Raw genomic sequence first — 12,401 nt, forward strand, 5'->3', positions numbered from 1 at the left:
TAGTTTACTATCTAGTGTAATATTAGAACTTACGATTCCGGGAGCTGTTGATAACACTATACTGGTCAAAGGCAAGAGGTCATTAATTTTGTTTCTAAGAGTAACAATTTTATCGTTAAAAAAGCACATAAAATCATTACTACTGAGTGCTATGGGAATAGAAGGCTCAATCGAGCTGTGGCTCTCTGTCAGCCTGGCTACAGTGCTGAAAAGAAATCTTGCATTATTCTTATTCTCATCTATTAATGAAGAGTAGTAGGCTGCTCTCGCTTTACGCAGTGCTTTCTTATATTCATTGAGAGTAATATGCCAAATTAAACGAGATTCTTCAAGTTTAGTGGAACGCCATATCCTTTCAAGTTGTCTAGACTTTTGCTTTATTTTGCGGGTTTCGGCATTATGCCATGGAGCTAATCTATGTTGTTTTATTTTCTTCTTTTTCAAAGGAGCAACAGAGTCTAATTTTATTCGCAGCGCATCTATAGCACTATCAACAACATGATCAATTTGGGGTGGTGTACATTTTGTATAAGTTTCCTCCCCTACATGCAGACATGCTATCGAGTTAAGTATTGGTTGAATCTCTTCCTTAAATGTGGCTATAGCACTAACAGATAGGTTTCTGCTGCAAGAGCTTTTGACTAATGCTTTGTAGTCTAGTAACAGTACTTCAAAAGTTACTAAGAAATGGTCGGATAAAGCAGGATTATGCGGTTCGACTAATAGTTGCTCAATTTCAATACCATAAGTCAGAACAAGGTCGAGAGTGTGATTATAACAGTGGGTTGGTTTATTTACACTCTGACAGAAACCAACAGAATCTAATATAGAGTTAAATGCAACAGTAAGGCTATTTTTATCATCGTCAACATGAATATTAAAGTCACCTACGATAATTACTTTGTCTGTTTTAAGAACCAAAGTTGATAAAAACTCAGAGAATTCTGATAAGAATTCTGAATAAGGACCTGGTGCACGATACACTGTAACAAATAAGATTGGCTGCAAAGTTTTCCAGGTCGGATGCATAAGACTAAAAACGAGGCTTTCAAAAGAGGTATAATTACATTTTGGTTTAGTATTGATAAGTAAACTTGAGTCAAAGATTGCTGCAACTCCACCTCCTCGGCCCGTGCCTCGAGCAATATGAGTGTTGACATGGCTGGGTGGAGTGGCCTCATTTATGCTGACATATTCTTCATGTCTCAACCAAGTTTCAGTGAGACAGCATATATCAATATTATAATCTGATATTAAATCATTTACCAATATTGCTTTAGATGCTAGAGATCTTATGTTTAAGAGACCACATTTAATCTTCCTGTTTTGTTGCACTGTAGTAGTTGTTACATTTACTTTTATTAGGTTATTATGTATGACACCTCTATTAGGTTTTACCTTAAATTGTCCTTGGGCAGACACACACACCGCTAATATTGGGTATTTTATTGGGTTCGGGATTCCTATGGATGACTTGTATGTTTTTGCTGTCACCCTTTAAGTTCTTCCATTCTCTACATCCATTCTCTACAATTTTCTGGTCACATATGGATCCAATGACACACTGTGTAAAATTCAGTTTACATTACAGTAGCACCCTTGCCTATAGTCCTTTGTTTTTGCCTTATGACAGTAATCCTGCTACAAATATTTGTTATAACTTTATATTAATGATTTTAGGTGTGTCCTTTAAGCTGTCTGGACCACACCTGTGCTGGCATTGTGCTGATCCTCCCTGTGAGGCACATATTTTCTCTGAAAACTCTTACTCACAGGCCAGACAGCCTTCAGCACCAGATGTGTTTCTCTGGTGATAGATTACCATCTCAGTGGAGCCCTAAAAACTTCTATTATGTATTTTTCTTCTGTTTTACTGCAGTCTGGCACTTCAGCAGGAGAGTTCAGGGGAAAGTGATTCTTATCGTTGTTACAGTGGTGTTCTACTCACTTGAACTGCATGGTATGCTCAACTTGATCCCTCTACAGCTGATGTGATAAATGAAGGGACTGTATGAAAATGATTGCGGGGTTAGAAAAGGGGAAGTAATGTAACAGTGAAAATATGTAAGGGCAGGGAAAGATGAATTGCAACTTTACGAGAAAAGTTGAATATATTACATTCCTTTGACAGCTGTATTTACTGGTACCTTAAGAAATATATATTTTGAATATGCAGTACAGTATGTAATACTTTTTTTATAATATGCATACAGGTTATAGATTTAATTGTCCAACAGTATACAAACTAATTAGGATTATCACTGGCTAGACCAACAACATACTACAGTACTTCCTCATGCATTAATAATAAATAAAATGTTATAACACTTGCTAGTCTATTGTCTAATATACAGTACAGTATAGATGTAAGCTATTGATATCTGAATGGTGTTTATCGAACAAATCTGAAGACTCAATTATCTGATTAAACCCAGAAATGTGGCTGAATGCTTAAAAATGGAGAAAGATTTCAGACCCTTCACAATCTATTACGTTGTAATTGTATTGGAAGTTTATTTAATCCTTCAGTTTTTAAAATTTGTAGATCAACTACATCCCACAGCTAGTCAAAAACGTTCCCTCATACCCGCCCTTCTTCCTTTCGACAACAATATCCCTATTTGTCCGTCAACCACACGTGTGCCTCTCTTCCCAAAATGGCATGTAGAACTGTGAAATGCTCCCCATGCCATGTGATGGCAAAGCTATCTCAATATCACGCCTAAGATACGAGGAGCAGTAGGCAAGCCTTGTGAGTACTGAGACAGTCCTCTGGCTCATGTTCAAGCCCCCGGAGGCATCAAACATCGAACACTGAAACCCTACATGACTCCAAAAGTTTGGTCTGCAATGGAGACAGAAACGTTTTTTATTGGGGATCATATACAGACTCAAAAAACCTCCAACAAATGGAACATAACAAAGGGATATTGAGTGAGAGGGGTTTAATAGAGTTAACAGTAATGGGACCCAATGAGACAAAAAACCTAATGTTGTTAACAGTTTGTTATTATTTTTCTAATAATGAGTTGGATACTGTAAAAAGGGCTTTTTTAAACACTTCATATACATGTTTTGGTATCAAGGGCTCAATGTTACTTACCCTGGAGCAGAATTGGACGGCAGTGCATTACGTTGTTATGCGTTGCAATAACTTCTTTCAGTAACACTGAGTGTGCTAGATTATAATTTGAAGACAGAAAAAGTCTAACATGTCCACTAGAAATATGCTAGATTAGTCCAGGGGCTAAAAGGGGTGGAGTAACAACTGAAAGACCAGAAATTAGCCTGGTCCCTTTTCATGTTCTTTTACCTCTATAATCAAAGTAAAGCATGGAAGGGAAATAGGGCCAGGAATAAGGGTAAAACCATTAGGAGGAAGATATTCTTTAAGAATAAAGTCATATATCATTACCATAGACCAGAGGGGGATGATCTTTTCTCCTTTGCATTTCGAGGATAAATCAAACATTTTGAGGATAAATCTAAATGTTCAGAATAGAATGTCAACACTTCCTCCTTTAATTTTTCGCCCCTAATTTATTTCCGTTGTAACGCTATATCATTTGTGTGATATAGCCTACCCATGTTTGACGGGACTTCATGCAATGGGGCTAATGCTGTTGCTGTGGAATGTTTCTATTAATGAATACTAATGACTAAAATGAAATTAGATGTATTCTAATTAACTGCTTACAATGGCCTATGGGACTGAAACAGTTTACTACCTTAAAATGAGCCTAAGATGAATGGGTTAACTGTCACTGAAACCAATGCTTTACTATCTCCCATTTTTGTGAACGATTGTTACTGCTCTCCTTTGACATTTACAATTTAAAGCTAAGAGGGGCTCACGCTTTCTTTTTATGGGTTTTTTTTGCAGTTTTTTTTTTCTATTTTACGGGAAAAGCAGAATCTTATCTTCAGTTATCTAACGAGCACAAAGAGCTGAGTTGTTTTGAACAAGCGGGGATTCATCGCCCTGGGTGTCAACAAGAGGACACATCACCTAACAATACTCCCTCTGAGTTCACCCTGTTACACACAGGACATACTGAATTATGCCTGCCGGTGTGTTGTTATGCATACATCTTGTGTGTGTCCTTGTTCCGAGTGTCAGAACAGGCAGAAATTTGCCCTGTAGCCTTGTAATCTGGGCGGTGGGTTAATAGAGAGTAATTAGCTTCCACTTTATTACATCCATAAAAAAGGAACTCCAGTCCTGGTTCTTTCTTCACTCCATTAATCCTTTGTTCCCTCTGCTTCCCGAAGTGCCTTTGTTCATTTATTTCCACTGGATCCTTGAATTGAATTGCATATTGAAGGAAGAAGCTTCTGTTTAAAATAAAATACATATTTAATCCTGGAAATAAATGAACCCCTGATTCCCTGTGATCGCAATTATTGGAAGGTTCTGTGCTTTATGTGAACGTCACTTCATCTTCATCACACAGCTGTAAAATAATTCGGGCAAAAGACGGGGAAAAAAATACATGTAAGTCTTAAGAGAATGCCGTGCTCAGACATTTTACATACAGTATATCAATCTTTCTGATATAAAAGTGAATTTCTTCAAGGTGTTTAACATCTGCGTCAAGAGCAGAGCACTTGTTTCCACTGCCTGCAATACGGGCAGAAGTGAAAGGTGTTGAATTTAAAGCCACAGAGTGTAGTGCAAAAGCAGCATAGAGTGATACAGGAATGAGTCTTAAAACCTGTGAAATTTGAGTTAGCATTTTACCCGTTGGCGGTTCTAGTGTTAACACTAGAACCGCCAACGGGTAAATGTATACTGAGATCAAAACTCACTGTTCTACATGATAAATAAAAGAACATCGCAAATTAGTTAGCATTTTACGTTTACTCGTTACGAAAGTCAATAGATTTTTGACTAGGTCTTCGTTAGGTGTCGGAAATGATCTGTGGTTAATGCAGGCTTAAGACATATTAACGTTTTAACATAAAATACATCAGTAATTAACCCCAACCGTGAATGTCTGAAGCTTCAATGTGTCTTAAAAACGGTTGTTACCAACAAGTAAATAAACGAATAAGCATCATCACACCGAAACTAATTTGCCTTTAGCTTAGCCGTGGGGATTTAGGCTATTGCATTTATGCTTTAAAAAAAATCGTAAAGTGGTTTTAATGTACATATAAAAAAACGTGTGTTTGCGGCAGAGTTTATCACTTTTTTTCGAGGGAGCACTTACGATGCTATCTTCTGGGTCAGCTTTCCAAAATATGTAATTGCATGCCACACTATACTGTGTGTGATTTATTCTTCATATACCCTTTTAAGATGGGGGTTTGCACAGTCAAAGTGCCAGAAATAGTGCCAGATGTAGGCAGGAAAGAAAAGGCCTGGATGTAGGTATATTTCAGCATGTTAAGTGATACATACATCACAGACGGAGCCAGTCCCCTCCTCTCTAAATTACGAATGATTTAACTTGAAAGGCTAGCAGACGGTAATTAAAGCTCTTTTACAATGATAGGCGCAGTTGCAGTCCCCACATGTATTTGTGAGATGTCCTTTAGCATCTCCACGGTTTGACTTTCCCCTCTGTTGAGAGACAAAAAGGAGACGTTGTGCCCCTCCGATGCTCTTCACATCAACATTATGAACCGATGAAACATAATGAAACGACTTAGCTGCAGCCCTCGGGCTACCCCTGCACCCAGGATGCAACGCTGCATGTGCTTGTGTGTGTATGTCATTGTGCGGGTTTATTCCCCCTCAGGCCATCTTCTGTTCTCTCTTTTCTCTCTGTGTGGCTGTCCTCCTGTGATAATGGGCCGTTGACTCTGAGCCCTTCTTGAAATTTCATTTAATTTCAAACCTTTATTTATGCAGGTGAATCCCATTGAGATCATTGATCTCTTTTTCAAGGGTGACCTGCTGCAAGTAGGTTCCACATGAATACATAACCATAACAGAAAAACTAAAAATACATCATACAGCATATTTACAGCGACTACAGTTTACATGTAAACGGGTTCCAACAGTTCCGATTGGATAGCATCTATCCTTGCTTTAAAAACATTTAGTGGAACCAAATTGCTCAGCTTCCATTCCTTTTGCAGACTGTTCCAAGACAGAGGAGCTGCGCATCTAAAAGCTATCTTCCCTAAGACAGTCCTAGCAGTTAAGTCAAGAAATCAACACAATACACTCTTATGTGCGTGTCAATTTCTCAAAGTCTTTCCCTAAATCTTCAAAAGAGAACAGACATCGTTTTTCATTAGCAACACAGAAAAAGGAAAAGATGGAGATACATTTAGATAACACTCTTTTTGAAGAACACATTTAGTGCATTATGAGGGCATTTTAGTAAATGATATCTTTAAAACCAATGAACACATAGTGCTTTCTCATGCACTGCAATGTCTACAACATTATATATTCATTTTCATGTTGAAGTGTTTAATGTATTGGCATCTTACACAATAATCACTTTTAAAGCATCCTAGATTCTTTGATGCATGAAAATGCATTAGACTTTAAACAATGAAACGTCATATCGAAGCATGCATAGATTAAATGATTGATTCCTCTTTTGGATCCATTTATTGATGTCTGATAAATTGTTGGTTTGAAAAGAAATAGACACTTTTATTTAGCGCTACTCATTGAAGGGGTTCTATTATGCTTTCTGGGGTTTTCTCTTCCTGTAGTGTGCTATATAGGTTTTCGTGCATGTAAATACAAAGGCTAAAATCCCAAAGATCCCTCCAGAGAAAGAAAAAGCACTGTTTGATCATTTACGCATGTGTAAACATCTCACAGTAAAGGCACACATTCAATTATAAAACCTAAAAATGAGCATAAAACTGCCCTTTTTTGGATGAAAAGGCCTTTTTTAATCACATTTTAATTTCTCTTCTTCAAAGATATAAACTTGATTTCAAATCTTCCTAGAAACTTTTTTTCATTCCATTTAAAGGAATGGTCCACTCATTAGATAATTAATCCAAACTTCAGTATTTAGTGAAACATTATGTTTAAATCATACCCTGAAGAAATCTGCGATATTCCCCGGTAAATAATGATTTTATAGCTCTTTTTTATCAAAACCTGTATATTCCGTCTGGCCGCCGCCATTTTTGCCATTTTCAGTAGTCACGTGATGGTCGTGACGCCATCCATGCGTTCACTTTGTCAACACACGGAAACATGGCGGAGTATTTGAGTTCGGACTCGTCAGCAGAGGAACAAGTTTTGACCAATGTGAAGAGATTGGATGGGGGAATTCAGCCATACATATCAGTATGACAATACGACACCCTCTGTCCTAAGACCCTCACATCGTACAAGGAAAAACTTCAGAAGAAAACCCCCAGTTTAAAGGGAACATGGGAGAAACCTCAGGGAGAGCAACAGAGGAGGGATCCCTCTCCCAGGACGGACAGACGTGCAATAGATGCCGTGTGTAAATTGAGATAATACATTTGCAACATAGGTAGTCCAAATGTTTGGAAATGCATGTGTGTATAATAGGAAGATGATATAAGATACTATATGTATGCATGTAGTACTGTACCACCCTTGCTAGCGATTCCCTCTCTAGTTTAGCATACTCAGCTTCGTTGTCCCTGGCCATAGAATCACGATTTTATGGGGCCGGAAAAAACTGGGGGAAAATACACACTAGCCGGTACTACGCTATATGGAAAGGCCACCAAAAACTGTCCTGGCCTGGACGCTAAATGACGTTAAAACGGAGCTAGCCGCTGCAATGGAAATGCGCTATAACATACCTTATTCTTACTCCGAGCACTACTTCTGCTCCTCCGTCGCTTCACACTTGCAGAGGGCGATTTCTCAACTGGCCGAACTGGTGTCCTGGTCGGTGATGACACCAAAAAGTCCGATGGTACTGCATCTCCATTAAGTAATGGTTTTTCCATAAATCCCATGTTATGTTTTATCATACTCTCAGAGTAGTCGTCCGGAAATTTTAAATGTTCACTGCATACATGAGCCTGTGAATCTTTCGGTTCGGGCCGGCCACATTTCGCTAGCCACTGCCTCTGAATGTACTTCTTACGCTTACCTTTTGGCAACAGATGGAACCGAGCATTCCGTGGATTGTTCCTATCAGAATTGTGGCAATATTTCGCGATACAGTGAGGCATATTTGAAGAGAGAAACTACAGTAAATAACATGGAGATCAACGTGTCTTTGAAAACCAAACGCATGGTTTACGTCACGTCCGGAAAATGGCGGCGCCCACAGTGTTGATGTTATTTCGGTTTAAAATCACTGATAATGTCATCGGATTAAAAAAAAAAAAAAAAAGACTGGCAGAGACTGGTCTGTTTTATCGGATGATAATTATTTAAAAATGAGTGTCATGAGCATACCATTCCTTTAAGAGAGCCATTCATTTCAAGTTTAGATATGTGTCACATCCTGGCCCTGGCTGATCGCCTCACTCCCTCACCTGTGTATTTTCGCTCCCTGTTAATCACCTGCCTGGTCTCAATGAGCCTCAGCTGTCCCTAATGATCACTCCTCACCTGTGTATTTAGTCTGTGCTGTTTCCTTGGTCAGTGCCAGTTCGTCTTGTCTGTATAGCAGAAAGTTCTCCATGTTTCTCTTCTGACGTAAGCTATTGTTCTAGCTGCTTAGCATTTGTACCAACTTAGTTGGTTGTTTTTTTGTTGCTTCTCTAGTAGTTTTCCACCAACTTAGTTGGTTGTTTTTCGTTACTTCAAGTCAGTACATTTTTTGATCATTGCCTGTTTTATTTTTACCTTTTGGATTAAATGCTTGACTAAAAGACCTTATTGCCTGGTTGTGCTCTTGAGTCCTATTTTTTGCTCGTGCCCGTACTTGTGCTTGATAATATGATCTTGACCAATTCCATGTAGTTTGTGTAATTACCCGTAGGCTATACCCTTATTACTAGGAATAAGTAAGCACATTTCTTCTTGATCTCTTCTGGTAGGGTTTTTTATTTAGAGAAATAACAAAACCACTAAACAATTTTCTTAAAGAATCTTCAGAGAAGCCATATGACATGACCTACATACTGTATATGATATATGTATAAGTTTCCCACATATTGCACATGGAACACGGCTACTCTGAGTGCATAACATGCTAAGGTCGCACAGAAGCAGGAGAGACTCGCTCAAACACGCTTGTTCGGACAACATGTGCTAGAAAGCTCTGGGGGCTCATTTATAAAGGGATATACGCTCAAAAAATGGCGTATGCCAGTTTCTACGCAATGTTTGCGATTTATAAAATACTAACTTGACGGGAAAACATGCGGTCCTCCACGCAAACTCTAACCCATGCGTACGCACTAATCACAAAAACGGGAGAGACGAGAAACTGCGACACCGTTGGCAGAAGGAAGAATGGAGAGAAATATGTGGAAATAATACCATAAACAAAATGTTACCTCTCATTTATCATATGAAGAATTCATTTTCAAACATTGATTAAAGCCAATCTTAAAATGATTAAACAAACGCCTGTTTGAGACTCCTCAGTGCACACAAAAACATAACTTGGAGAAATAAATAAATACGGATATGTTATTTAAAACCACCTCGAATATGTTGTGTTAATGTTATGAAATGTTTTCTCATAAATGATGCGGTTTTGCATTTCTATAGGTTGTACGAGCATGGTTTTATATACTACCATGTTTAATCATGCGTTATGCCGTTTGCTAAGACTTGATAAGTCGCTCATAAAACACCGGAGGTATGGAAACTAAGAACACCATATGTGGTAAATCGTACAGCTAATATAACACAACACATTAGTTGTATTTCCTTTAACTGGTGGATATAGAGTTGCTGCAGTGGAGACGCTGCGCACAGCTGATCGACAGCTGGGACACAAACCACCAAATACGAAAACATAATTAAAATCCAGTCGTCATGACTCCACTCCGGAGGGATTCCCCGATCATTTCTTACAGTTTCTCATCAAGGGGGTGTCTCCTGTCCCCGGTACAAACACACTGCCTGAGGAAGGCTATGTGTATTTTTTTTGTCATGAACCTTTTTCGGACCACTTATTTCTTTATTTTGGTGACGATCCGACCTCCATGCTGCTACTCTGGTTCAAACGGCATCCACCAAACAATATGATTTATGGTGGAATGAGCTCCCCATTGACATCAGGACAGCAGAAAGCCTGCACATCTTCCGGCGCAGACTGAAAACTCATCTCTTTCGACTCCACCTCGAGCGATAGAATTACTAACAAAGAACTGCTAACAGAGCACTTATATACTAATAAAGGACTGGCTTATCTAAAGCCAGTTGAGTAGCACTTGAAATACTTGGCTCTATGAAACCTGATGTACTTATATGATTCTGTTTTCTTCAAGGTTGTGTCTTCCTGGTCGAATGTACTTATTGTAAGTCGCTTTGGATAAAAGCGTCAGCTAAATGAAATGTAATGTAATGTAATCTCGACCTCCCCAAAATAACCAAAATCTGACACGGTGTGAGATGTCTTTTTTAGCTGTTCTGTCGTCATTTCCTGCGATCTTCTTCATAAAGTCAGTCAAAATGAATGAATGAATGGGCGTTTCTTTGACTATTTATAGGCAAATAGAGAGGCGAAGTCACGCCCATCTACTTCCGGCCCATGGGACCCCGGAAGCGAAAAATTAACATTGAATTCAATGGAGAGAGAAAACGTATCTTTTGATCCCGTTTTAATTGTGCCACGAACTACACATATGATGTTTGTCAATCTTAAACAATAAGTTCCATGTCAAAAAAGTCACATTTTGTCGTAAAACTGTTGAAATATAAGACTATGAAAAATACGCGACTACAAAGACTACAAATCCCAAATCCCATTCTGGCTCGCGTAAGTGATGTCACAGGCGATCATGCTCCAAGTGGTTGCGACTCGTAATTAAAGCGAAGAAGAAGATCTCATAACTGATTTATTCCCTCCAATAAATAAGAGATTGCTAAAAATAAATTCACTTTTACAAGATGCCTGTGTGCTTTGTACCAGGTTGTAATCACATAAGTGATCATACTTATAGATCATAGCTCGTTCTATCGCTTCCCGTCTGATGAAAGGACCAGGAGTCGTTGGATCAGACATCAGGTAATACACATGTTGTGCATGGAACATAGTCAAGTTAGCTACATAGCTAGTAGCGAGCACGTTAGTTAGCATCACATTACTTAGCCTTGTCATTTGTATTAGCCTTAACATGAAGTGAACCCAAATGTTAAACAGTAAGAGTAGTCATGATGGTAAGTATTTTGTGAAACATTTGAAGAGGAGCCTATCGCCCCCTCGGAGGGAGGTAGGCTAACGGCAGATTAGCATCTGCGATCTTTTCTACTTAATGCTATCTGCTCAAATGGGTAACATTGAACATTAAAAGATCAGGCAGTTCAGGGAGAGTCGAAGGAAGGAAGGCAGCTTTGCATGACATTTATTTATTTATAGAAGGACCATGCATACAAAAACATTAATCTCAGCAAAGAGAAGAGATGCAATATGCCAGATTATAGCTAATAGCTAATTTCTATCTGTGGTCCATTCTTCTGGACGTGTTTCATTGTGATGATAGTGAGTCAATCTGTTTGTTGGAAAGACAGTAGTTGAGTGATTACTGATAGAACATTATTAAAAGAGATAATTATTCAAAGTGTTGTTACTTTAAAGTGTTGTTACTGACCTTTTTCTCTTTTATTTCCTTTCCCTCACCTGTAACTGCTGAGACACTGAGGAACATGCACACTGGACTGACCTGCTCTGGCAACCTGATTTCCACTGTACGTAATAGTATTTGGTTATGGTATATTATTTATATACATCAAAGGCACAATGCACCCCCCAGAGACACACATGTATTGAGTGTGATATTGTGCATAGGTCAAGTGAAATCATCTTTACACACTAGAAAACTGTAGGAGCGGCAACTTGTTTTGAAATTGAATTTTTAATATCCGATAATGAAGTTGATCTGTTTTCTTTATTCTTCTCTCTTCCCAGCTCCATCCATCACCGTGCTCTGTTCCTGCAGGTCCTGCTTGCTAATCAATGCTTTATTTTTTTACACAATTACAAACAAAGTCAATGTATTGTATGACATGAAGTTGTGCTTCATTCGGAGTCAATAATAAATTCATTCTGCCTTCAACTGCACAATGACTGTGGACTGCACCGACATCCATGTAGCTGCCCCCCAGTAAGATGAACCAAGCAAAGAGGGTCACCATCATGCCCAAGGCTTAAACTGACCTGAGACCAGCACACCCAAACACAACGGCTCTTTTAAGAGCCACCTACAGTTTCAAAGAGTTGCAATCCTACGTTATTATAATTATTAAACTGGTTCATGTGTCACTTAGTTTACTGAACCGTGATGAATGAAAGAAATGAGTGAGGTCGTGG

The 12,401-nt window shown here is 38.7% G+C and overlaps 1 long non-coding RNA gene across 1 annotated transcript; it reads left to right on the forward strand.

Moving 5' to 3' along the window:
• Nucleotides 1–11,730: 11,730 nt before the first annotated feature.
• On the forward strand, nucleotides 11,731–12,147 carry LOC139435536 (uncharacterized). The gene is made up of 2 exons (XR_011644781.1): nucleotides 11,731–11,779; nucleotides 12,000–12,147. It is a non-coding gene; the product is annotated as an uncharacterized lncRNA (long non-coding RNA).
• The last annotated feature ends 254 nt before the right edge of the window (nucleotides 12,148–12,401 follow it).

Source organism: Pseudochaenichthys georgianus, chromosome 17 (assembly GCF_902827115.2).
Source record: "Pseudochaenichthys georgianus chromosome 17, fPseGeo1.2, whole genome shotgun sequence".
NCBI lineage: Eukaryota > Metazoa > Chordata > Actinopteri > Perciformes > Channichthyidae > Pseudochaenichthys > Pseudochaenichthys georgianus.